General features: G+C 48.2%; 1 protein-coding gene and 1 long non-coding RNA gene across 3 annotated transcripts in view; one reads left to right on the top strand and one right to left on the bottom strand.

Annotated features, from left to right (window-relative positions):
• Positions 1-729: 729 nt before the first annotated feature.
• On the bottom strand, positions 730-6,273 carry LOC118352398 (uncharacterized). The gene is made up of 3 exons (XR_004809461.2): positions 6,050-6,273; positions 5,396-5,568; positions 730-3,838 (listed from the first exon to the last, which is right to left on the bottom strand). It is a non-coding gene; the product is annotated as an uncharacterized LOC118352398 (long non-coding RNA).
• A 4,618-nt stretch (positions 6,274-10,891) lies between these two features.
• NOS1 (nitric oxide synthase 1) overlaps positions 10,892-27,347 on the top strand; it is a 113,486-nt gene continuing 97,030 nt past the window's right edge. For both annotated transcript variants that reach the window (XM_049101836.1, XM_025474106.3), the window contains exon 1: positions 10,892-10,963. The gene's annotated coding sequence lies outside the window, so the exon portion shown is untranslated. The remainder of the gene's footprint in view (positions 10,964-27,347) is intronic.

Genomic DNA, 27,347 nt, shown 5'->3' with positions numbered 1-27,347 from the left:
GTCTTGTATACTGGCTGTAGTTCACTTTTTACTCTCTGTTTCCTCTCTTGGCCTGACCACAGATTATAGGCTGACAGCAGGGATCATGTCTATCCAGTTAATCATTAATCTAGGTGCAGGATGGAGTGTGGCAACTAGTAGTCCCATCAATGTCTTATTTTAGTTTTAGCTGGGAGATTGAGATGAGGGTTGGAGTGCAAGGAATTTCTTTGGGAGGTGACCCCAGAAAGATACGTTTTATCATGCAAGTTACCATGGTGGGAAACCAGAGCTAAATCTTGCACAGGAGCCTTGGGAGCCAGTGTAGACCGCATATCTCAGATTATCCCACTCCAAGGGAAGATAGACTAATCCCCCAATGTTTCTTCTGCAAAAGAGTGCAGTTGCTACCAGTTGGAAGTTGGATCAGCATGTATGAGAATTGTAGATGCCAAGGGGATACGGGTAGGGCACTCTCAGAAGGTGCTACAGTAAATATTTATTGAATGAATCAATAAGTGGAATGAATGGACATTGGTCAGATGCCTACTACATACCAGATGCCTTGTGGCTGTTTGTTAATGTGATTTTCAAAGCTTTTGAAAGACAGGTAGATACTGGGGCTCAAAGAGGTTAGGTAACTTACTCAAGGTCACACAATAAGCAAGAGACAGAGCTTAGATTCAGCCCAGGCCCAGTCTTTCATATATATTTTATTTTATTTTATTTTATTTTTATTGTATTGTATTTTTTGACAGATAGAGCTAGAGAGCAGGGGACGTGGCAGGCAGAGGGAAAGGGAGAAGCAGGCTCCCCACTGAGCAGGGAGTCTGATGTGGGGCTCAATCCCAGGACTCTGGGATCATGATCTGAGCCCAAGGCAGACACTTAACCAACTGAGCCACCCAGGTGCCCCCAGGCCCAGGCTTGTCTGGTTCCATGCCCCTCCTCTTTCATAATGTCAATTGGTGGGATAAACTGCGATGTGGATACCCTGGACTGAAAATTTCAGGAAGGGTCCTCATTGTCTCATTCATCTTGCCTATCTGTCTTCTATTTGGCTCCAGGTGTGAGTCAGCCCAGCCTTGTCCCAGGGTCCAGTCAATGGATCCCCTTGCCCTGAGGTCACTACAACTTTCTAGGGCTTCACTTCAGCCAGAATTCCCCCCTTAGGATTTGTGGGCTTTGGATTCCAATAGTTCAAGTTCCAGAGCTGCCACCACTTAGATGTGAGTTCTGAAGCAAATCATTCTACCTCTGTGCCTCTGTCTCCCCACAAAGAAGGCCAATAATACCTAACTTACAAGGTGAAAATTAAAAAGATTAGCACAGCCCATAGTGAGTGTGCAAGAAATGGTAACCATGGTGATCTCAAAGCAGTGATGCTTAGCTTATTTGTCACTTGTTACCCCATCTTTCTGTACCCCAAACCACTTCTTCTACTCACTTCCTCCTCAATATCAGCAATCGGTATGTAGTATTAAATTGCATAGACCCTCGAGCCAGTCATCTTGGGTTCAAATCCTGGTTCTGCCTCTTACCAAGTGAGTGAGAGCTAATGAATAGAAAGAGCCCGCCATGTTATGGGTGCTCACATGCTACCAAGTATTTCCTATCATCATATTTCTTGTTATTGTAATCATTAATATTACCTAAAAGTCCTCTTGTAAATCAGCAAAACTTTATTAAACACCTACTGTGTGCCTAACACTAGGTGGAGCACTGGGGCCGGTGAAGAAAACAGGGTCCCTGCCCCAAGGACCACTGGGTCAGATGGAGAAATAAAGCCAGAGGACAATGAATACAGAGTTCACTAGGTGACTAGTGAACTGATCACTGTCCTAGTGACCGATCATCACTAGGAGAGTGGGAAGGCCAGAAGAGCATTGACATCACATCCAGTGAAGAAGCCAAAGCATCCAGACCCTTCCCTGATAACCCCCATACATAGCTTTATCTGAACACCCTGCTATCCCCTCTGTCCATACTTCTCTTTCTGCCCCAAAGCTCCCACTTCCTGCCCTATGGCATAACTAGAGTGGTCAGTAGATCTCTACGCTTCCCTTTGACAACCAACTGTAAACTCTTCGAGGCTGGGGCAGTATCTTAAGTTCTTTTCCATGCCACAGAGTAGCCAACACACAATGCTGCCACAGTTTTATGGATGCTGGCAGGAGACACAAGACTCCTGGGTCAGAGATGCAGGTTATTACAGCAATAGTAGTAACCAGAATATCAATATTTGTGCCAGTAGCCCAAAACCCAATTTCCACAGAAACTTCCACAGAGCAACACAAATAGGACTGGGTATTGTGGTTTGGATTACAGGAGAGGAATCCCAAATTTAGAGAAGCTGAATCTTTTATAATGGGAGTAAGCAAACCTGCCCTTTGCTCTGGAGAAAGTCAGTATCTTTATTATACAGGACAGTAGGCATGCCTTCCTTTTGCTCTTGAAGGGAGGTACTATTTCTATCTTGCAAAGCTGTTACACAAACATCTTGAAAAGATAGTCTGGAAAAAAGGCAATCAGTGCCTCTGCTGGCAAGACATGCAGAAACGAAAAAGATACGTGGTCTCCCAACAAATATAGATGGATGGATTGGTGGATGGATGGATGGATGGATGGATGGATGGATGGATGGGTGGGTGGATGTATGTATGGGTGGGTGGGTAGGTGGTGGATAGATGGACAGGAGGACCAAGAATTGAAAGGCAATGATTTTTAACCTGTGTTTCTAGAAATCATAAGAACTTGAGGGGTTCCCTGGAGGAGGTAGGGCAGCCAGCAGTCTTGCCCCCTCCCCAATGATTTCTCATACCTCCTCCTTCACTTTTTTTATATATTGGCTCATGCATACAATTCCACTTGGAAATTTAAAAAAAATATATACATTGCCACAGCTACAACAAGTTTGGAAATCATTGATGTAGGAATGTGATTCTCCAACTTAAAAAAGTGTCAGAATCACTGGAGGTTTGTTGAAACCCAGATTGCCAGTCTGAGGTGGGTTTAAAAAAATCTGCATTTCTAACAAATTCCCAGGTGGTGCTGCTGCTGCTGCTCTGGAGACCACACTTTGAGAACCACAGTTGTAGAGAAACTGTCCTGATTCTTCCATACAATAGAATTCAATTACTGAGTGCCTAGGATGTACTCGCAAACTGCTAGGCATATTGAAGTTCATAAAAATGGATTCAGGCGTGGCCCATACTTCTCAAAGGTCTTCTCATATCAAAACAGAGACAAGAGCCACATGTACATTAATAAATAATAAAAGGAGGAGGAGCTATCATTGACTGACCATGTACTATGTGCCAAAGACCATACTAAGGGCCTCCTATGCATGATCTCTGTGAATCAGCACAATCCTGGGAGATAGGGATGATCATCAACCCCATTTTGACAGATGAAAAAGGTGAAGTTCAGAATGGGTAATTAACTTGCCTAAGGTCACACAGCTAGGAAGTGGCAAAATCCAAGACAGACTCCAAAGCTTTTGAATCACACCATATCCTTGCACACTCCTCTCTTCCACACTATTAGAGAAGAGTATAAGACAGTTTGCTTGAGTGTCAGATTAAATAAATCAAATGCCAAAATATATGAATTTAATGGTGCTCTAGGCTGTCAGGCTGAGAAGAAGAAAGTGGGTTCTCTCATTAAGGCTTTAAACATCAGGGTGCAGCCAGCTGAATCGTTTCTGGGGTCCAGGGAAGTGTAGATTGCAAAGTGTCGCATGCTAGCAGCCTGGGCTATGAGCTTGTCTGACTTGCTCTTTGCATTTAGTCCTTTAGGAGTGAGAAATCCTGCCTGGGGGTAGTTGCCCCAGTCGCTGGCACAGTGCCTAGTACATAGCCTATCAAAAAAGAGGGGATGGCCACGGATGGTTAAATGCATGGTACATAATGCCATGGAGAGTTCCCAGACTCGTCGCACTCAAGTTTGTTTTTCAAATGAAAACTGAATGAGGAAGCCAGATACATAGACAAAGAAGAGATCAACCCAGAATGGAAGGGGAATTTAGGGGGCCCAGGGCACACTTCCCCAGCCTACTCCCTCTACCTGCAGCCTCCGAGACATGGCCGCAGGACCCAAGGGGGTCCTAGAACAGAGAAGGAAGCTAGGCTCCAGTCCAACCCCCTTAATTTTATAGATGGGAAAATAGAGACCCAGAGAGGGGAGGGGGGTGGCCCAGGTTGCACAGTGGAGGACTGAGTCAGATGAAAACCCAAACACTATGGCCTGGGGTTGGTAGCTTTCCAGAATACTGAGCTGGGATTTCATCTGCTCCTCTGTCTACTGCCTCCCCATGACCCTCTCCCAAGGATCGGTGTCAGAATCTTTTTCCTAACTCTTAGAAATAAGTTCTAGTGTGTCGTCTTTTCTGTGCATGTCTCTGGTATGGTGGGGCCTGGGGCAGTGCAGAATGGCCAGAGATTGCTGCTCAATGAGGGGAGGGAGCTGCCATTGTTGCTGAGGAGTTGTGTCATTGAACTCCAAGTATCTGCAAGCTGAGAGTGAGGACCTGACCCAGCTCACCAGGGTGGTCTTACTGGCACTGAGAAGCCAACCTGAGACCTGCCTCAGTTTCCCCTGAGGAGCTTACCAAAAATACAGCCTCTTGGGTCCTCTCCCCCCACCGAGACCTACAGATTTAAATTCTATCTAGGCATAGTCCAGGCACATATGGACAATTAAGGCAATTCTTAAGCACCTAGAATTTTAAGGACCACTACTTTATGTGCTGATTAAGACCTCCCTTGCACTCACAATCACTTCCACTCCCGGGTGCTGAAATCCATTTCCTTGGTCAGGGTTCTTACACTGGTGGCTGAAACCTGCTTCATTCTAAGTGAATGCGTTTAGGTGGACCATGCCCTCCAGTTAGCCACAAGCCCCTCTACTCCCTGATGTCTCAGAGCCAGCCCACTTCATCTGTCCCCTGGAAGCACTGGCTTCTCCCTGCCATTGCCTTCAGAATGAAATACTTTGATTCCCCTTCACAGCCCAGTGTGACAGGCCATCAAACACTCTAGGTTTAGAGAATTTTGAGATATAACACCTGGAGTTGAGATGGGGGAGTTGTATGTGTGTGTGTGTGGGGGGGGGGTCATCCTGTATTGGGGTTGCAGGAGAGAACGAAAGGACTGATTTGGGAGTATGAACAGAAAACTTGGGCCTCCTGCTGAGTTTTTGGTTGATTCTCTGGGGTGCTCAAGGCCCCACACCTTATTGCCCCCACCCTCATTTGATGCTTCCTCTATGGACGGACACTGCAAGACTGGGTGGCGACCGGAAGATACAGACAGTCCCCAGAGCAGCCCAACACTCTCATCCCGTTCAAGTCAGGTCAGCATAGAGGGGACTCAGGCCCAGAGGTCCCCAAAGCTGAGTAAAGAGGAGCAGGAGATACCTGACAAGTGGTAGGAAACAGGAAGGCTACAGTGAAGGTTTAGCGCGCCATCTGTCGGTCGTTCGGGGAACTGTCTCTGCCAAACGGGCTGCGTAGCGCAGGGGGCACCAGCAAACCTGCCCTGAGCGGTTTCTCAGGCAAGAGGTTGCCTCCTTTTTGTCCATTAAAGCACCCTGAAAGGCCACTGGTTCGGTTGCTCCTGGTCTTTTCAAGGTCCCAGACTCTTTTAAAAAGGCTACTGGCTACTGCAAACCCTCTCCCCAAGCACACTTAGACTTGATTTTGCCTGTAACTCCGGGGGCTGTCTTCTGGTTGGGATCACTTCCTGAGACCCTTGCCGAAGGGTTTGTCCAAGCTCACACAGCTCATTCGTGGCAGAACCAAGTCTAGAAGCCAGATGTTCCAGCTTCAAATCTAGTGCTTCCTGTACCCAGGCTGCCCCTTTAAGCCTTAAAGGGCTCCTCTCTCTTTCTTCCCTGCAGGAATCCTATGAATGTCTGCCAGGGGTGTTGGACAAGTCAGTAACCATCCCAGGGACTGTGGCTCCCCCACCCCTCCCAGGGGTTCTAGGCTCTCAGACAACACTTTTCCTTGCTTCTTGGCCCTGCTGGCCTACTCCCCAAGGTGCCCCCAAGGGCCACTATATAGACTCACACTCCTTAGGGTCCCCAGAACCAGCATCTTGAGCTTCTTAGAAGCCAGGTGAGGGATCTGATAGGTCACTGGCAGGCTGTGAATCACCTTGGATCAACCACCAAACCTCCCTGGACCTTGGCCTCCCCATGTGTAAAAAGCCATAGTTGGGGACAGCCATCTCCAGGGCCCCTCCCACGGTGCTGCCCCTCTCACTCTGGGCAAGACTGACCCACAGGCATGATCCTTCATAAGCATATCTAAGTGACTTCCCCAACCACGTATCCAGGGACAGGGTTGAATTCTATTCTAGAATTAGAGGCGCTGAGTGGGTGGGGTGGGATGGAACACTACTTACGTGAGAGGGGATTTATGTGCAATGGGAGCAGGGAGGGGGGCAGCGGGACACAGAGGAGGGTGCCCCTGGGTCTTTCAATACATAGCATGGACCTTCCACTCAGGGCAGAGAGGCAGAGCAAGGGGCAGTGCTGGCTGATGGAGGAGAGAGGGGTATGACGAGTGGCTGGGAAGGGCACAGGGTTTGGTATACAGTCGATGGCTAATTAAGGAGCTATTGTCACTACATAGTGGGATCCCAGCAAGCTCTTCATTCATTTATTCAACAAGCATTAATTTGGTTTTTGATTGAAGGCAGACGCTCTCCAACTTGAGTGTGGACCAGGATCTCCTGGAGAACTTGTATAAAACACAGATTCCTGGGCCCCCACAGCAGCGTCTGGTTCAGCAAGTCTGGGGTAGCCCCAGAACTGATATTGCTAGTAAGATTGGAGGGGCTGCCAAAGCCTCTGGTCCGGGGAACATGCTTTGAGAAGCAGTGATTTTGAGTTGACAGATGAGACAGACCCCACCCCCACCCCCACCCCCCACTGCCTGGTGGTGCTCCTAAGGGTGCAGCATTAAACGATTAAATATCCTAAAGTGTGTTGCCTTAAGAAAGGGGAAGGGCAGGGCATTAGGGGAGCTCAGAGCAGGGCTCTCCCCAAAGAGGGGATGTCTACACTGAGACCCGAAGGCTGAGTAGAAGTGGCCCAGCAAAGCCACAGAAGGGGGAAATTTTCCTGAGACACTTACTTAGAATCCACCTGAACCCCTCTCACAGTCCTCATCTATTTTTCCTGGTCAATGGGAGGGAGGCAGCATTGATCCCATTTTACAGATGAGGAAGCTAAGGCTCAGAGAGGCAGAGGACTAGCTCAAGATCATGTATGGAGAAAGTAGCCCCAGTGTCTGGCATAGGACACCTCTCAGCTGCTGCCTCTGTGCCGCTTCTCCCCAGCACCCCCGTTCCCATCCCTGGGGGAGCCACCACCTAGACACAGCTGCAGGGTGGCCAGCCACACTCTGCTGCCTTCCCCCGCTCCCTGCCCTAAGCCCTTCAAGTGTTTTCGCTGCCGGGTGAATTCAACAGATGCCTTTCGATCGCAGCCTATTAAATTAGCCCCTCTCTGCAGCCAAAAGAAGATAATTATGTTTTCATTAGCCCTGGATAATGTATTACCCCCCTCAGTGGCAGCCACATCGGCAAACCTCCTCCTTCCCCCTCCTCTGCTCGGTTCCACCGGAGCACTGTTGCTCCCCTCGGCCCACCTCTAAGCCACTGGGTGGGGACTGGTTAGGGTCCCCCCAGGGTGGTGGTGGGGGTGCAGGAGGCAGCCTCCCTTTGGCTGGGAGAGGGCTTTTACACAGCCGCCATCCACCCAGGAGTGGAGGGTGTGGGCCCAAAGAAGATTCAAGAATAATTGTTCTCATAGTGACCATTGCTGGGGAGCTGACTCCTGGATGTGTCTCAGCAGCTTGAATCCTAGAGCAGGTGGGGAGCAGGGTGGCTTTACAACATCTCCCGCCCCAGAACACCATGGGGGTCCTGCTGGGATCAGCCTAGAGTGACTGACTGTCCGACTGTCCAACTGTCCGAGCAGCCTCTGGAGAGAGGGCCCCACAACTGAGGAGCTTTGGGGGACCATCACTCTGCACCGGAAAGACGGCACTGACATAGTCCCTCTGTTTCTCCACAAAGCGGCAGGCAGGCAGGCAGGGAAGACCTCACTTTGGGGTCGGTAGGACCTGAGTTCTAATAGATGCTTTTATCACCAATTCACTGGGTGACCTGGAGCAAGTCACTTTGCCCCTCAGAGCCTCTACGTTCCCCCCTGTACAATGGGAATAAGAAAAAGAGTCATCTCTTATGATTTGAGGATTCAATGAGTTATCTATAAAACGCTCCTTTGGGACTGACAAAATAATTAAATGCTCAATACAACATAGCCATTGTTCTTTCTACTGTGATTAGTACTGTCCTAGTCACCTAACCTGATGGAAACAAGCAGAGTTAGAGAAGGGAAGTCTCTGTCTCTATCTCTTTCTCCTTTTACTCTCTCTTTTGCACCCACACGCAGGACCCTTCATGGTGACAAGCTCCTCCTTTAGGCTCAGAGGCCCCATCCCCCCAGATCTCTGTCTGGACAGCTACACTTATCAAGCTTTGCCCTCAACTGCACCAGGACACGTGGTGAATGGGGTTTCTGTGTCCCTCTTCCCAAACCCAGGCCAACTCTGCCTTTTGCAGGCACAGTTCAGCCTTGGCCCTGACCCCACCATCTTGTGGCTGCCTCTTCCCTACCAACCACCCTTCTCCCAAGATCAGAACAGCAGGTGCTCCAGGAGAGGAGGGGCCCCGCCTTAGGCCTATTCTGGTCCCAGCACGCACACAGGCAGGCGAGGTAGCTGTTTTGAGCAGGTGAACGGCCAGCCCAGTAGAAAAGTGGCTTCCCTTCCCCGGGCTTCCTGCTTTTCCCCAGTTGCCATGGTAATTGAGGGGAGCAGCATTCTGAGTCTGACACCACTGAAACCCAGTGCTCAACTTTGAAATGGTTCAGACGAGGGAAGCTACAAGGACTCAGCCCCTGGATGCCCCATCCAACCTTTATGTCACTATTATTCTCCACGTTGGTATTTTTTCTGGCTACTGTTTACTGAGCACTTACTATATGTTGGGCACTATGCCAAGAGCTTCACCAGCATCATCCCATCGTAGGCATCTTCCCAATGAACCCAGACCCATTTCACCACTGGGGAAACTGAGGCTCTGGAACGTGCCCCGTGCAGCACAGTTAGAAAGTGGCAGAAGAGCCCTGGGGCCCAGAGGGAATTTCTGGTGTCTTCCTTCCAGTGTGCTGAAAAAAACAAAACAAAACAAAACAAAACAAAACAAAACACAGAGTTCCATGCTCCTGCCAGCTTACTCTTTACTCCCTCCTCCCATCCTCATCCCCCCACACCTCTCTTCCTGCCCCCAAAGTCACACCCCCTTCTCCCATGCCTGATGTGCAAGATGATCTGAAAAGCACTTATTAGTGACAAAGGGGCTGTAGGGGGGCGGGGGGGGTTCCTCTTTGCCTCTTCTCTGTACAACTCAGAAGCTGAACAGGCTTGTTTCCCTCCACAAGGCTGAGGTGGAAATCAGATCAAGCCAACCTGCAACCAGGTGCTCAGTGTGTGTGTGCGTGTGTGTGTGTGTGTGTGTGTGTGAAGTCTCTCTCTTTCCTTGATTTTCCCATTTGCCCAAGTGTGTGTGAGCAGCAGTAACAGTGAAATGCAAAATCCTTTGCAATCTGCCCAGGAAAAGACAGCTTTTGAGATGGGTTTATATGGTTACCCATATGTTAGAGCCCCTAAGAAAGGAAGGAAAGCTTGGATCTCTGTCTTCTCCTCCCGCCACCCCCCCCCCCCCAGCCCAGCCCCAGGCCTCTCCCCACCTGCAGGATGGGGCCACAGGTGAGCCAGGCCCTCAGCAGCTGCCAGGCCTAAGTGCTGCTCCAGGGAAGACCAGAATAAGGCAACATTTCCAGAACTGGCTGCCCGTCTCCCAGTCTGCCCACCCAAGAGCCAGGGCCAGCACACCTGGCTGCAACCTCCTGAGGGCCCCCCAGGGGGTTCTATCCCTGCCCAGCGTGGGGGGCTGTGGGGCCCACTGTCCCGTTAAGGAATCGCATCCCAACACTGATGTAGAGACAGAAAGAACCATCCCTGCCTCCCATGGGGCCTCCTCTGCCCAGAGAGCGGCCCTGTGGCCACTACCGTCAGCCCCCTCCAGGCTCCCAGAAACTGTCGTGGGGTGTGTGTGTGTGTGTGTGTGTGTGTTTCCTGATAGGAAAAAAAAAATGGAAATTAGGTTATATAAAAGATGTATGCTTCGGAGCCCAGAGTGGCTCTTTTAATGAGGGTTGCGACGTCTCCCTCCCCACACCCATAAACCAGCCGGGTTGGACGTCACCGCTAATTCGTTTCAGCGACGATAGGATAAAGGAGGGACATTAAGAAATAAATTCCCCCTCGCGACCCTCGCGGAGCTCGCGGCTCGGTCCCTACAGTTTCTGCCGCGTTTGCAGCCGCCGGGCGGGAGCCGCGTCGCGCCGGGCCCTGGGCTGCAGCTCGGAGGGCGGCCGGGGCGCGGGGGCCGGCGCCGCGGGTGAGCGGGGGGCGCGGGGAAGCCCCAGCCTGTCCCGAACTGGGGACCGGCGGGGCGGAGGGAGGGGAGGGGCTCGGAGGGCGGGGGCGCGGCGAGAGGGGGCGGGGAGGGAGGGATCCGGGAGGCACAAAGCGGCGGGGAAGGGGAGGGACTCGCGCGGCTCCTCTCGGAGGTGAGCGGTGCGCCCGGCGCCCTGCAGCCGCGCGGGGCGGCGGGCCCGGGCCCCGGGAGCGGGAGCGGGAGCGGGAGCCGGAGCCGGAGCCGGAGCCGGAGCCGGAGCCGGAGCGGGAGCGCGGCGGCCGCGGGCACCCGGGAGGAGGCGGAGGCGGAGGCGGAGGCGGAGGCGGAGGCGGAGGCGGAGGCGGAGGCGGAGGCGGGCGGGCAGCGGACCGGCGGGCGGGTGCGCAGCGCGAGGCGGCAGGCTCGGCGCCGCCGGACTGGGGCAGGTGAGTTCTCGGCCCCGCCGGCCCGCGCCCCCCCGCGCCCCGGGCTCCCCGCTCCCGCGCCGGCCCCGGGTGCGCACCGGCGGCGCTGGGCTCGCCGCGCGCCCCAACTTGCTTCGAGCGACCCGGTTCTCCGCCGCGGCGGCCCCGGGCTGGGGGCTCCGGGCCGGGTGGCCGCGCCCGCCGCGCTCCAACTTTGCAGGGACCCGCGTCGCTGTCGGGCTGCGCGCTCGGCTCCGGGCTGCGCGCCCGCGGTCACGCGGACCCTCGGCCCCGCTGGCAGCCTGCGGCGGGGTCCGCCCGCCCCCGAGCGGAGCCGCACCTGCCCGGCCTCAACTCCAGGCTTTCCTGCGCGCCCGCGGCCACGACGCGCCCCGGGCCTCGCGAGCCGCCCCCGCGGGCGCCCGAGGCCGGGGGCTCAGCCCCGGGGAAGCGCGGCTCCTCCTGGCTCCCAACTTCGCGAGCATCCTCGTGGCGCTCCCGCGGTCGCGGCGCGGCCGCCCGCACCTCTCGCTCCTTCGGGCCGGGCGGCTGGGGCCGTAAGAGCGCGGCTGCCAGACCCGGGAAAGTTGTGCCTCCCGCCCCGAGAGGCTCCAGGGCTCCCGGCGCGTCCGCCCGACCCGAGCAGGGCGCGCTGCGCCGGGATTTGGCGGCCGGCGGTGCGCTGCGCGCCAGGGCTTTGCTGCCAGGTGACCAGGGGTCAGGGCAGGGCCCCGTGAGATCCAGCTCCCCGGGCCCCCCGAAGGACCCCCGGGCCCGAGGGCCCGGATAGGGCTGCCCGGACTGCGCCCCAGACACCGGGAGCCCCCGCCTGCACCCCAGGGGCACCGCGGCCCGAGCGCCTCCCGCTCCGGCTCCCCGCGGGCTGGAGACCGCGCTGCCTGGGGTGGGCGCCCGCAGACGAGAGGCCCGCGCTGACAGGGCTGTAGAGCGAGGGCAGGGAGCTTCGAGTGACCCCTTGGGTTCTAATCCTAGATTCACGCTTCACGGGGTGTGTGGCCTCAGTTCTCTTGCCTGTAAAATGGGAAAAACGATTTCTTTCCCGTGGACTGTTGTGAGCACATTAAAATCATCAAAGTGTAGGGCAGGTGCTCAGTGTACAGAGAGTGTGGCTGACATTTTATTATTATAACGCCCCTGGACCGCATCCGGGAGGCTCTAGGGTCAGATGTTTCCTGCCACTGGAACTGGGGAATCCCTCAAGGTCCCCAGGCTGTAGTCCGTTGCACTTCCTCTAGTGCAACCCAGTAGCCCAGGAAAAGATGCATAGGGTTCGTCCTCGCAGATGAGACCCTCTCTAATCCCATAGTTTAGTTCAAACCCTTGGTTGAGACCCCTGAAAAATGTACAAGGGGCAGGAGAGGGAGCACCCCCAGGAGGGTCCCTTAGCAGAGATGTGGTGCTGGTGAGACAGCCCAGGGCACACAGTCTGGCCTCCAAGGGACTGGGATCTTGGCAGAGAGCAAGAAGGAAATAGCCCCTCAGTCCAGTCAACCAGAGAAATGAGGGGGATTTTCTCCTTCTACCCCTTTCTTCTTCTACCCCTTTCTCTAATTGATGTTGGGGCAAATGTTGCTCGTTCACAGACCCAAGGGAGCACTGATTTTCCCCATCGTTATTTTGAACTTAAAACAGGGAAGGGGCCTTTTGTGCCCCCTAGCAGAGTGGCGTCCATTCTTCTCTGCCCCTGGGCATCTCAGCAGATGGACTGGAAAAGCCTTGGCAAGAATCCTAGGAGAGGCATTCTGCCCCCAACACTTCCACTGCCACCACCCCAATCCTTACGACCAATCCAGGTTCCAGAAGCCCCTGAAAGAGTACACAGCTTTGTGCCATCTTCAAGGCCCAGTCACATACAAGATACCCCTGGAATACGCCAAGAATACTCCCCAAAACTCCCCCCCAGGTCACCAGTGCAGCGATCCGAATCCCATTTTGCAGATATGGAAACTGAGGCAGGTTAAGCCAAGAAACCTGCCCATAGTCACCTAGTTGGTAAGTGGGACAACTGGTGACCAAAGTCCCGGCTTTTGGATTTTTTAACTTGAAGGGGTTTTGCCCACATCTGGACACCAAAGCAGTCTAACAAGTACATGCTCCTGCCTTAGCACCCACAACCTCATTTCCTGATACATCTGCTCAGCCAGAGGCCACCCCAGTGGTCAGGGGCAGGACTGTGTCTCCAGAAATTGTCATTTTCCCAAAGTCTTTGACCACGTAGGGAAAGAGCAAGCAACACAGTAGAGAGATCTGGTAAGGATCTTTGCTTGAGGCCATGCCACTTAACCTCTCAGCTTTAGTTTCATTATCCGCAAAATGAGAACATAACTCCCCCAGGGTTGTTTTGAAGATTTTCTTCATAATGTATGTGAAAGATAGTCTGGAAACCATAGGTCTGTGCCAAGATTGGTGGCTGTAGGAGAAGGAAGGAACCCCAGAAGGAAGTCTCCTGTGCACCATTTGGGGCTAGTAGCGTCGATGTGGTTTCCAGACCGGTCTTCCCTGTGATTTTCCTGCCTCTTCTTTATTTTCCCCACATGGTCAAAGCAAGCTGTCTGGGAGGCTGTCATCCACAGAAAAGGAGCTTGCCGGAAAAGATGAGAGGCTTGGAATGGTGTGGTGGGGTAGTGTGCTCCCTGAGGGTCTCTGCTTTTGAGTCTCAAGACGCTGTCCAAGGTACCAACTGGACAGTTGTCCCAAAACTTTCCTACTGATGGGAATGCCAGTTTCCTGGGACATAGAGGACCTGCGGGTCAGTTCACCTGGGTATTGTGAGCACACACAGGTCTGGCTGTGCTGCCTTTTCCGGTGTATGTTTTAGAGCGTCTTAGGACAAGACTCCGTATACTGCCCATCATTCAGTTTCTGTGGCTCTGAGCTTTGGAATGTGGTTGAGAACCACTGACAACAATCTGTGCACATTACAACTGAGGGCCTTCTCCTATTAGAAACTGGAATGTGCAGAAGTTTAATTTGGCATTTTAGGACCAATTTTCACCTGGCCTGTTTGAACAAAGGGGCATGCTTCCCACCACAGGCCAGTGTGGGTTTGTGTGTTTAACCATACTGTGGCTGCAATGACTGGAGACATGACCATTTTTCTCATTCTCATACATGATAGCATTTAGACATTATCTAATCCAGCAGATGCCAAACAGCTGCCCAGTGCACTCTCACCATCAGAATCTATCAAGATGCTGCTTAAAAGCAGAGATGCCAGATATCATCCCAGATCTAACAAGTCAGTGTTTTCAAGGGAGACCTGAAGTTTCTGTATTTTTAACAAGACTTCTCCAGCAGATTCCAATGCCCTCAGCTCTCGTCCATCACCCTCATTTGACAGATAGAGAAACCGAATTCAGAAAAGTTACGTGATTTGCTGAAAGTCACACAGCACTGTATTGACAAAGCTGGGATAGAACCTCAGTGTCTTGAATCTTTGTCCAGTGCTCCACTATGATAACATCATGTTTAGTCCAAGATAGAGAAGCCTCGTAGATTCCGAACTTAAAGGAATTTAATTACCTCTCTCTTACTCTTCCTCTCTCTCTCTCTCTCTTTCTCTCCCTCCCTCCCCGCCTCTCCCAGTTGTTGTCAGATTGTTCAGGAGAGACTGAGCAGAATTTCTTCCACTTTGACCTTGCTAAGCATCAGCCCTGTGTCCCCATCTAATGTTGGATGTTAGCCCCCGTGGCTGATCTATCTATCCTTTGAGAGCGAATTTCATTTAAAAGTGGTCTATTGGATGAAACTCTAGGAACCAAGTAATCACAGATGCTAATAAACCCTGTATAACTACCATTAACTTCACCAGAACCATTGATTTGAGCTCTTCGACAGCTGAGTCAGCCCTCCCAACCCAACCTTTGCAAGTCCGACATGTTTATGTCACTCACATGCTTGTACCTCTGAGCAGCACCAGTAATGCAGGAAAATTGAGTCTACTGGAATCTGTTAAATAAAAATGATCTATCAACAGAGAATGCCCCTAAGTCCCCAGTGCAGGGTGCAGCAGGCATGGATCACGGCAGAGGCATATTCAGTGACGATAAGCCAATGATGAGCAGCAGTTACGGGTGGCTCTGCGGCAGACGTCAGCACATTTGTCAAATGTGTGATGATGAGTGTCAAATGGCAGGCTCAGGGCCGGACCCCAAGGGCAGACACCCAGATTAGGGTGGTGTAAGACCTGCTCCGATGAAGCCTGCAGTCCGGCCAGGCAGTGGGTACCAAACAAACCGTGTACCAAGTGTGATGGTTGGGTGGGACAGGTAGCGGTAAAATGCGGCAGCAGTACCCAGGATGGATGATTGGGGGCATCAGTGCAGGGCTTCTCGGAGGAGGCGGCGTCAGTGCCGGGAGCCTGCTGATTTGTAGCATCTCCTCAGTGACGGGGTCTCCAGTGCCAAACTGGGTCAACTGCAGCCAGGTTGAAAGGCAGAGCACCACACTGAGAATCACGAGAGGATGTCATCTGGGGAAGCATCTGACACCAGGCCCTAGCACTTGTGGATTCCGTGACTCGGGGTGAGTGAGTTAACCTCTCCAAACCTCAGGTATCATTATCCATAAAATGGGGATTATAGCTACTGCATGGGGCTGGTAGGGGGATGCAGCGTGAGATAGTATGTGTGAAACTCTGGAATGGGGAGAGCATCAGGCTCATGCTCATGATCAGTACAAAGCAAAGAAATGCAAAAAAAAAAAAAACAAAAAAAGACATCCCCCCACTTCCAGTTAGCCAGCTGATGTGGACCATGCCTGTTCCCATCCCCCGGCCCCAATTTTTTCATCTGTGAAATGATCGTTAGGATTCAAAGGCAGCTCCATTTGGAAACCTGCAGATACGTTCTGTCTGGCTGGGGCTGGTACAGGGTTTGCATCTTGGTCTGGTTTTCTTTTTTATTCTTTTTTTTTTTTTTAACCGTTAAGTCCCAAACCCCACCATTAAATATTGTTTATGTCGCTTGCCTGGCCCTTGAATATATTTTCCATTTACAACCCCTGAAAGACCTTTTCTACTTTAACATTCTGTGGCTTGCCGGAGACAAGCATTTGCCCAATTCTTGTCCATCAGTGGCATTCGTGATTTCTGCTGACATTCCCCGGAGAAAGCCTGCTCTGTTAGCCCTGGAAACAGGGGCCATCTGCAGGGGTGAAGTTCTTGTTTCCAGACGGGCTGATTTTCCATATTCTGTCCCCTACCCTCACAAGATCACCTCTTCTCAGTTGGGGTTCCCAGGAAATATAGGTCTTCTTTCTGGCCATTTGAGATGCTTTAGGAGTCTTGCTCTAAAGGCACCTTAAAAGAAATCCCACAGATTATCACAATGGTGTCCTGAAAAGTGTCTTTGCTTCTGCTGGGAAACTTGGCTCACTGGCGTTAAATAATACTCAGGAATCCCTTCCTTATTCAAACCTAGCAGCTAAATTGGCTACTGTGGGGACCTGAATGGTGGGCCTATCTGGAACCTGTTTACAGGTTGAAATGAAGAAGGGAGCGTGGCAACTTTCAGATGCTGCAGACGAGCAGCTAGTGCTTCTCAGCTAGAGGATTTCTTGTCACAGATGAGAGTCTGGGCAGCTGCTTCTTCATCTATCTAACGAGCCCCCAGCCCTGTTCCAGAACCCATGGGAGAAGCTGGGGCATAAAGAAGCAGACGACACTATCCCTACCTTTGAGTAGCTTGGGTGTCCAAGAAAAAGACCAACTTGTCAACAACTAGAATGCAATGGGATACATAATATGGGCAGTCCATCCTACTTGGTCATTAAAATAGGCATATGGATCTCACTGTGCTATATTTCATTACAAGAATTTTAGGCATAAAAATGGAACCCAGAGGGATAAATCTAAATACTACTCGATAGCAAGTGACATATTTTGGGCATGTTTTTTTCCTTTGGATTTTAAGGCACTCTCGTGGCTCTGAATATTCAATATCCAATAAGGAAAATGAAAAATAATTATGTTCACGTAACCAGAATGCAGGTAATGAAAAGAGTCAATAACATCTATGTGCTAGTTTATTAAGATAAGTCTTAGCTGGAAAAACCTTCATTTGTCATTTCTTTCCTGGTATCACCGTAGTCACTGAAATAAAATCCTTTTATTTCTCACCAGGCAGGGTATAAAATAATGAGACAGGATGGATGTTTTGGGTTGATATGTTTATTGGGTTTGATTATTTTTTAACAAGGATGCAAAACTCCTACGTGTAGTAAATGTTTCCTTAACTGCTGTCTTCAATGCACAGGATTTCTTGGAGGGTACCTCCTTCAAGACTTGCCTTCCAAAATTATATATTTCTTTCTGACTTTCCTGAATGACAGCTCATTGGGCTTTTAAGGGATTATTTGCATTTCAGAAATAACACAAAGTCACTGGAAGCCACATTTTGTGGTTAAAATGGGTGATTACATGGGTTGAACTCGTGTGGAGATTTTGTTTTGAGGAGGGGCTCTTTTCCAAAACAATGTAGTATAAACAGACAAGCTTTTTTGTCTGGTTGCAAACTGATGTCTAAGCCAAGCATTGTGCCCTGTGCACTTCATCTTGAGACTCTGATGACGAGAACCAGCCCCATGAAGCCAAAAATCTTCCCGCTCAAGAACCTCTTGACAGCCTCTTTCCATGTGGCAGATTGGCTTCTCTCTCCTGAGCAGTAGGGATTAGATTTACTACCTCGATTGCCATTGTTTAACACACAACCTTAACTGAATATTTTGGGACATTTTATAAGGATAGTTAATTTTCTTCGGTGTAATAATGATACTGTGGATTTTGTGGGAGACTGTCTTTTTTTTTTTAAGATTTTATTTATTTATTCGTGAGAGACACACAGAGAGAGAGGCAGAGACACAGGCAGAGGGAGAAGCAGGCTCCATGCAGGGAGCCTGATGTTGGACTCAATCCTGGGACTCCAGGATCATGCCCTGGGCCGAAGGCAGATGCTTAACTGCTGAGCCACACAGGGATCCCTGGGAGACTGTCTTTATTCTAAGATATGCATGTTTAAGAATTTAGGGCTGGAGCATCATGACATTGGCAACTTATTTTCAAATGGTTCAGCAAAAGAGAGCTGCAGACAGATGATAGATAGTAGCATAGATAGGTGAAGTCAGAGAGAGATGGATGGATAGATGGATATACAGACAGACAGGGCAAATAGGACCAATGGTAAGTTGGAAGTTTATAGTTGGTATTGTACTATTCTTTTCAATTCTCTGTGCTTAAATATCTCATAATAAGAAGTTGGGTGGCAAGAATAGCTTTAGGCTTTCCTCCGTGTTAATTTTCCCAAGTTTCTTACGAGAATAACATTCAGCCTCCTCATCTCCGTCCCCCTCCCCACACACAGAGAGACACACACTCATGAGCGCTGCTTTTCCTGGAAGAAATAATCCTGCAGTTTAGCAGAATGTCACTGTTTTCCATGGCAGCCTTTCTTTACATTTTTCTCTCAGCATTTTAATTAGGGCTGTGAGTCACTGTGCTTTATGAAGGCTGGTGACAATGTCATTTACGGCTGTTTAGCATCCCAATCGAGCTCTCTTCTGCGGCGCTCATTACATCAGGGGCATTGAGCAGTGAGCAGGCGACACTTCTCTCTGTCAGCAGCAGAACAGGCTCCGGGCCTCTTGAGGAATTCAGAAATGAGCTTGAGGTTTGTCCCTGGAATATCTTCCTGAGTCCCCTATTCCATTGCTGGGCTTTATAGTTCTGGTGTGGTTTTGAATGCATTTCAGCTCCAGAAGGTGATCCAAAACTGAGCACTTGACATCCTTCTTGGAGACAGCAGGCTTTTCTCCCAGGCACTGGGGTCTGACTTGCCCTGACATCAGCTCTTGGATGCACGAGACACCTCTGGATATGAAGTGACAGCAGGAGGCAGGATTCTGGAGCCCTTCCAAGCCAGATTCGAATCCAGCCACTGCTACTTATTCATCCTGTGACCTGGGGCAGGCTATTTTATCTCTTTTTAAACCTCTGTTTCCTCTTCTGTAAACGTGAGGGTAACTCCACTTCATTGGGTTATCAGGACCATTAAATATCTGGTGCCTGTTGGGTGCTCCATATGTTTGTTCATGACAATGAGGATCGCCTTAGGATCATCTGATGTAGACATGCTACTCCCTTGACCATTGGGGTCACTGCTGATAGTCCTTATCCCTAGATCCAAGATGCAGTGGAGGTGAAGGTTTGTCAGCCAGGGTCCAAGCAGAACACAGAAGACACCTATAACTGTGCTACTTTGACTCCAAGATAATGTAATGAAAGTGTTATTTATGGATACAGTTTAAGATACTGACAAGGGAGAGTGAAGCATCCAGGAACCAGCAAGGAGGAGGAGAAGGTGATGGCCACCACAGGACTGATGGAGCAGGGGGAAGGAGCATGTTACTGAAGCCCTTTGGGCCATAGAATGAGGTGGGAAGCTCTCAGCAGAAGCTGTGCCCAGAGAGGAATGCAGACCTCTCCAGACCACAGCACTGGGATGGCATAGATCCCCCTCTCTTTCCTCCTTTGCATCTCCTTTGTGCCAAACCCAATTCGAAGCCAGAGGACATGGAGCCTATTGATAGCCATAGAGGTCAGCCCCCTCCTGGGACCCAGATAAGTTAGGAGAAGGGCAGAGGATGGATCAGGGGACAGAGGATGAAGAACAAGTATCCTCACACAGACATGGAAAAGAAGAAGGCCTCTCTGATAATCAGGAAGAAGAGCAAGCCCAACTCATCAGCTCTGAGCAGAAACATGCTTTCCTCATCTGGGATGTGCTAGAGTGTCTCCAGTTTTCAGTAGGATCCCCCATGAAATTCTCAAAACAAATCAGGTGTTTGCTTTCATTTCAAACACCAAAATGCATCCCAAGGTGCTTTGAGGAAATAGGAGTGAGCATTATAAAATCAAATAAACGATTTCAAGGCATTACAACCTAACCAGCAAATTTTAGGGTAGCATCTCAGGTAAATAAAGCCTCTGGTCTACTGAGGAGGTAAGGCTTATTGGAGAAGCTGCTGATATACGTTTGGTGTTCAGTCAACAAGTAACCAGTGTGGTATCTGTTAAATGTCCACTCTGTGTGGCTCTGAGCACATAGCTGGAGATGATGGCCAGGTGTGACATACCTGCCAGGTGTGCACCTTGTGAAGCAAGAGATCTTGAATGCCAAAGCAAGGCATTCTAGTGGTGGTATCCTAGTGACCCTGAAATTTCATTGCTGATCTTCAAAGAAAGTAGTAGATCAAACTTGAGGGAATTTTCTTGGTGAAAGCCACAGGATGGTGTAGAAAGAACCACAGAATGGTAGCCAAGAGGCTGGTAGGGGTCTAGCACCAATGATAGCACAGACCAGCATTCTTCATACACCTGCTGAGGGCTAGGTACTGTGCTAAGTTCTGGGCTCACCAAAGCACAGCTTTTCCAAAATGGTAAATTATGGTAAAATTCACATAACATGAAATTTCTCATTTTAAAGTATACAATTTAGTGGCATTGAAGACATCCACCAGGTTTTACAGCCATCACTTCTATCCAGCTCCAAAGCATTACATCACCCCAGTGGAAAGCGTTATCCCCACTAAAAATTGAAAACAAGTGTTCAGGCAAAAACTTGTACATGAATGTTCACAGCAGCATAACTCGTCATAGTCAACAGGTGGAAACAACCCAAATGTCCATCAACAGATAAACACAGTGTGGCCCAAATATCCATACAATGGAATAATACTCAGCTATAAAAAGGAATGACTTACTGATGCGTACTACAATGTAGATGATCCTTGAACACAGTATGCTAAGTGAGAGAAACCAGGCACAATAGGCCACATATTCTAGGATTCCATTTATATGAAATGCTTGGAATAGGCAAATCCACAGAATCAAAAAGGGATTGCCAGGCGCTGGAGGGAGATGGGGAGAGACTGCTTATCTTCTACTCGTGTTTTAAATTTTTTAACTTTGAAATAATTTTAGACTTACAGAAATATTGCCAAATAGTGCAACAAGTCTCATTATACCCCTTTATCCAGCTCCCCCTAATGTTAACGTCATACATAGTTTTAGTACAATTATTAACTAAACTACAGACCTTATTTGAATTTCACTTTTCCCATGAATGGCCATTTTCTGTTCCTGAAGTTTGTCCAGAATCCCATATACTTTTAGTGGTCATTTTCCTTTAGTTTCTTCTGACCTGTGACAGGTTGTCACACAGCCTGTCTCTCCTGACTTTGACACTTGTGAAGATTACTGGTGGGTTTCTTTGGAGAATATCCCTCACTTTGAGTTTGTTCAATGCTTTTCTCATGTTTGGAACAAGATAGTATCCACTTTTTTTTTATTTGCATGTTAAATCTTTGTTTGGATCAATAATAGAAAAACGTAGCTGCCCCTTTGTACAATGATTTCATGGATGTTGTTCCTTTGGATGAGGCTTTAGTAAGTATTTAAGGTAGAAAGTGAGTCCGCTCTAAGGAAAAATTGTAAGCAGATGATAGCATAGGATGAGATACAGGTAATGGCACAAAGATATGACGGTGGCAAGACCAGCTGGGGAACCATAACGTCATTTTATGTAATCTTCCTAAGAGCCTTCCAGAGTAACTACTATTATTTGCCATTTTACAGCTGAGGAACCAGAGACATAGAGTTGCTAAATGTCTTACCCAAGGCTAGTCAGTCAGTAAATGGCAGAGTCAGCATTTGAACCCAGGACCTACCATCTTAACCATGACAATCCCCCATAAGCCTTCCTTCCCACTTCTGTGATGTCAGCTTAGATGCTACTTATGGTGGCATCATTCTCTTTTCTCTATGATTTTACTGCAGGGGGAGGTTTGCAGAGCTCTATTCAGTGAGGCCAAATCAGGTGAGAATGTATCACTCAGGGCTGAGGGAGGGGTGTCTTCTAGGGGCTTACCATACTGGCACAATAGGAGTTGAAGAGCCAGCAGGTTCATGTCACCCCAAAGTAGAGTCCCTAAGGAAAATGAATGGGGTCTTGGATGGCGTGTTCCCTGTAAATGAAGAAGGGAAGCTGGTTACCATTCAGCTCTTGTTGGAATAAGTAGGCAGACTGGTTTGACATCCAAAGTAAAAGCTCCATTTACAGAGAAGGGCGTCACTCCGGGAAGGGGTTTTTATAAACCAAGCTGAGAGAAGAAGCAGCTATGGAATTAAGGATGACTATTATGTGAATTGCTCTACCACTCTCAGTAGCTTTAACCCAAGGAAAATGAGGGCAGAGTGAGCATCAGCCATAGGGCAAAGGCTGGAACAGATGCTCTCAGGAAGGTGGGCATCAGTCGAACACCCGGATCAGCCAAGGGCATCTATGGCAGGACCCAAGTCACTAAGCACATCTGTCCTTCCACTGAGCAGCTTCTAAAGATGACCTTCCTTGTTTTCCTTTAAAATTCACTACATAACAAGGGTCCTCATAGTCAAATAAACACCTACGGGGTCCTGGCAAGAAACAAATGAGTGAAGGAAGCTACATGGGGGCCAAGAGGAACTGGAGAGCTCATTCCCTATCTAAAGGGGCCACACCATCTACTACTCCAGCTGTTTGCTGACTTTCTGGAATACAGAGTCAGTCTTTTTTTTTTTTTATGATAGTCATCAGAGAGAGAGAGAGAGGCAGAGACACAGGAGGAGGGAGAAGCAGGCTCCATGCACCGGGAGCCCGACGTGGGATTCGATCCCAGGTCTCCAGGATCGCGCCCTGGGCCAAAGGCAGGCGCCAAACCACTGCGCCACCCAGGGATCCCCAGAGCCAGTCTTAATGTGCCTTCCAGTGTTCCAAGAAAACCAAAATTTGCATTTCACAGTGAAATTTCCAGTTTTTACGTGGTGGTAAACAACATGAAAAAAAATTTTTTTAGCTGTATTAACCAAACAAAACTCCTGTGTCGTGCCTACGGGCTGTTGTTCATAGCATCTGACTGGAGACTTTTTGAAACAGTGATATCCTGAATCTAAAGCACTTTTGTGCAGAACAGTTTATAGTTTAGGTGGAAATGAAATTTCGTTTGCGACTGCCATTTTTGCAGGTCACGAAATCATTGGATATCTGCAATTTTACTTGGTTCAACCTAATATTATTGCTCCCTTGACTCACGTGTTCTGCTTGAAGCTTCATGGACTGCAAAAAAGTAACATAGGCATTCAGAGGCAAACTTGACCAATGTTTCTCAAGCCATAATGTGTACACTAATCCCCTGGGGTTTTTCTGAAAATGCAGAGTCAGATTCATAGGGCTGGGGCTCTGTATTCCTAACCAGCTCCCAGGTTATGACTGCTGGTCCATGGACCACACCTTGTATAACAGGCACTAGACCATGTCCGTCACGGGTGATTTTACAAACTACATCGAGACACGCCCCCCTCTTTTACCTCTCCTTTTTCTGAATCCAGGTGTTTTTACCTGAGTGTGTGAAGTTTCATTTATTTGTTCTTTAATTTGTAATGGGCCATCTTATCACAGCTGCTTGACAGGAAGTGAGCCAATACTCGCCTTGCCAATAGTGCTCTGGATGTGGCACGATGGTCCAGTTCTCTACTGGTCCCCACTGCTCCCTCTCACCTCCCATCTGGGCTACTTCATTCAATAGCTGTGGACTCAAGAGATTGAGACTCTGATTTACTGAGCACCTATTATGTGCCAACCAACCTGCTGTGCACCAGGGGTACAACAGTAAACCAGAAAGCCATGATCCCTATCTTCAAAGAGCATACAATTTCATAGTTCATTTAGGATGATATGTTTTTGGAACAAAGTCGTTACTCGGTAAAAGCTGAGAAAAATGAAGGAGTTGTGGCCAGGATCTGTTATACTATGATCCTTACTTTTATTTTATTTTAAAAAGTACATTGTTTTTATAGCTCTGTTAATCAGTACTAAAAAACATATAATCAGGTTTTTATCCTAATTATAAATTTGATCTTTTAAACATTTACTTTGACAAGCAACTAATATGGGGTCTGTGGGCCCCTACAGGGCTCTAGGAAACCTGAAAAACTGGAATTGCATGCACAGCTTTTGTGATGATTTTCCCCCTCCCTTCACCTGTTGTGATATCTTTACACCCCATGTTATCAGTCCTGGATAGGCAGATGATAATTGGTGGTAGTTCACCAGGAAGGGATGAATGTGGACATACTTGATGGCTTGGGCTTATTTTGAACAATCAAGAAACAGTATAATAGACGTAAAGGGCATCTACAAAGAAGGCTGCATCTTACATCCTAAGATTAGCATTACTGTCAAATATAGGACCCTGAGTAAATTTCCTAATTTCATGGAAGAAACAAAGAAAATGAGCCTGTAACTTGAATTTGAGAAGAAATCACGCAAGAGAACAGGATCCTGGCTCTGACTCAATCTGTAAGAACCTTTGGCAAACCCTTCCCTATCTGTAAGCCTTGAACTTCTCATCTGTAAAATGTAGAGTTAATCTAGTGACTTCTACTCTTACTGGTTACTGAGTCATGGAGTGCTTAGAAAATCATATTATGGACTATCTCCTCATATAAAACATGCATATGCACAGACACAAAAGTTGTGCACACAATTCCAGAATTGTCAGGAATCCCCAATCCCTGCTGCAGGTCCATAGATGCCGTATTATGAGCAATTGAAATAGAAAGCCCTACAGTCCATGTCAGCCACCAATTACTAACATTATAAGTGGTGATTCCAGCCAAATGAAATAAAAATACATATTAGTATTTGGAAAATGGCAACAGCAAAGACTTTGAACTATCATTATTTATAGATGATATAATTATCTGCTTAGAAAAGATGAGGCTAAAATTTACTGGAGATAGTAAAAGAGTTTAGTAAGTAAAAAATAAAAAGCGGAGACTTTGAGCTCAAACTTGGTTTGAATCCCTGTCACTGACACTAGCTGGATAAACTTCTATGATGTAATTAACCTCTTTGAGCCTCAGTTTCAACATCAATAAAATGGGAATAGCAAAATCATGACCTTCATATAGATGTTGCAAGGATGAAATTAGATAATTCAATGAAGTGTTTACATATATAAATATTCAAAATATGAGGTTGAACTATAAGACAATGGTGAATTTGGTCATTTGCAAAACTGCTAGTTTAGTATAGTTCAACCTGATTAATAAAAATTAAATGAAAGAAATTGCTGTGGATAACTGATCATTTATTCAGTAAATATTTATTTTGTCCTGATCAGGTGCTAACATATTTTAAGAAGAGAGTGAATTATATCTTTCAAATCAAAGCAGACCTATGCTCCCTATGCAAATGTACATCAAACCCATACCTGCCTGTGCAAGCTGTTTTTCCTCCTGTCCTTCACCCTTGTCCCCACATCCATGCTGATATAAAGCAACTGAAAATGCATTTAGTCAACCTGAGAGTCTTGATCTTTTATTCAAGTTTAACCCGTTTACATTTATTGTTTTTGCTGATCCATCTTGTGGTGTTATTCTCAGCATTGTAGTTTGTGTTTTCTATTTAATGTATTTTCTCTTTGCTGAAATTCATCTGTAACTGATTGGGATCTACATGGATACTGTGATCTATCTGCAGGGAATTTCCAAGTTAAAGGAGCAGATATTATCACTCATCCCTTAAAAATAACCATTCTTACTTCTTTTTCCTTCTATGGGTACCTTTTGCCTAACCCAGTTTCCCTGCACCAGGGACACCCAAGTATGCCAAGCATGAGAGGAGAAACTTGGTTGAGTCTCAAGTTAACACTGAGCAGCAATCTGAAGGGTATCATTCTTGATGTCCCCCTTGAAATACAGACTTATTGCTACAACAGTTGACAGTCATGGTTTATAAAGTGCTCTTCACAGCACCTGTCTTATTGAATCTTCACAAAACCCCTATAAGTGGTTGTTATTACATTTTCAATTTTGCAAAAGAAATTAACATTTAAAGTGCTTAATGACTTGCCCCAAATCAAATAGCTGGGGAATGAGCCAAATCAAGTGTATATTTTCTGTAACCCCTCCCTTCATTCTCAGAATTATGGAAATAATGCTATCAGGAAATGTTGACTCTTGCAGTATACTAGACCGCAGTTAAATTATTTATTATTACTCAGGAAGGACAGTTTTATCAAATTAGTCTCATTCATTCTTATCCTTTCTTTTGCCCTATTTTTACCCTGCCCTCCTGTGCTCTCTTAGCCAGGAAATGGCATCATGATCCATCTACTTGTAGAAGCCAGAAGCTGGGAAGTCACCATGGACACCTCTCTCTCCTTTGCCCCCTCCATGCACTCAGTTACCACATCCTGTTGACCCAACCTCCTAAATATCTCTTAAACCTACCCACTTCCCCCCTTCCTCCCTTCACTATGCTAACCATGGTCATTTCTCATCTCTGGCCTGCAACAGCCTCCTAACTGGGCTCCCCATAGCCAGCCTTGCCTCCTCCCCACCCATTCTCCATGCTGCAGCTGGAGTGATCTTTCTAAATCTAAATCTGACCACAGAACTTCTCTCCTCAAAACTCTCCAGTGCTTGTCATCACTGTAAGGATAAGGTCCAAAATCTTTAACTTGGCTCTCAAAAGAGCTGCATGATCCAGCTTCTGAAGATCTCTCCAGCTTTATAAGACATTGGCTTGCTTCTCCTGCCACAGTGGAGAGGGCATAGGGGAGTCCCTCAGATGCCTGTTCTCTCCCTTCTGACTGCCTTCTCTCCTCCACCCCTCCCTTCAACCACTCTCCCCTTTAATCTGGCTAACTCTGCATGCTGACTCTTCCTCCAGGAAGCCTTCCCTGCCCACCTACCACTGAGACTGTTAGATGTCCTATCCATGCCCCTGTTAACACCCTATATTTCCACTTTGTTCTACTCACTGCATTTGTCACTAATATCTCTCTCCACCACCTTCTTTCTCCCTTCCCCCGGCAGTATGCTCCGAGGGCAGGAAAGCTGTCTGTCTTATCTATCCCTCCATTTCCAGTGTCCAGCTTCTTGTTGGCCCAGGTGGGAGCTGTATAAGCATTTATAAGGAGCAAATGGACAGTATGAATGGGGGGGAAAATGAAGGAAGAGAGGAAGGGAAGGAGAGAAAGGGAGGGGAGAAAGAAAGAGGAAAAGAGGGGAAGGTTAATTGGCATATGAAATATGCACTGACTTTTTGCAATGATTCCTAATAAGTGTTTCAGAGACCAATGGCAGTGTTTCATTTTTACAGTAATGAGGCCATCCTCTTGGCTGTGATGATGTTCACATATCTGGCCCAGGATAATTCATTTTCCTTGATACAATCTAAAGAGACTCTAAAAAGAGAAGTTTAGCAGTGCCACACATTTTGCATAGATTAACCCATCAAATGTACTCCCATTGAATTCTCCCATGTAATATATTGGTTTCTACCTT

This window comes from Canis lupus, chromosome 26 (genome assembly GCF_003254725.2).
Source record: "Canis lupus dingo isolate Sandy chromosome 26, ASM325472v2, whole genome shotgun sequence".
Classification (NCBI taxonomy): Eukaryota; Metazoa; Chordata; class Mammalia; order Carnivora; family Canidae; genus Canis; species Canis lupus.
This window is presented reverse-complemented; position numbering and strand designations above follow the sequence as displayed.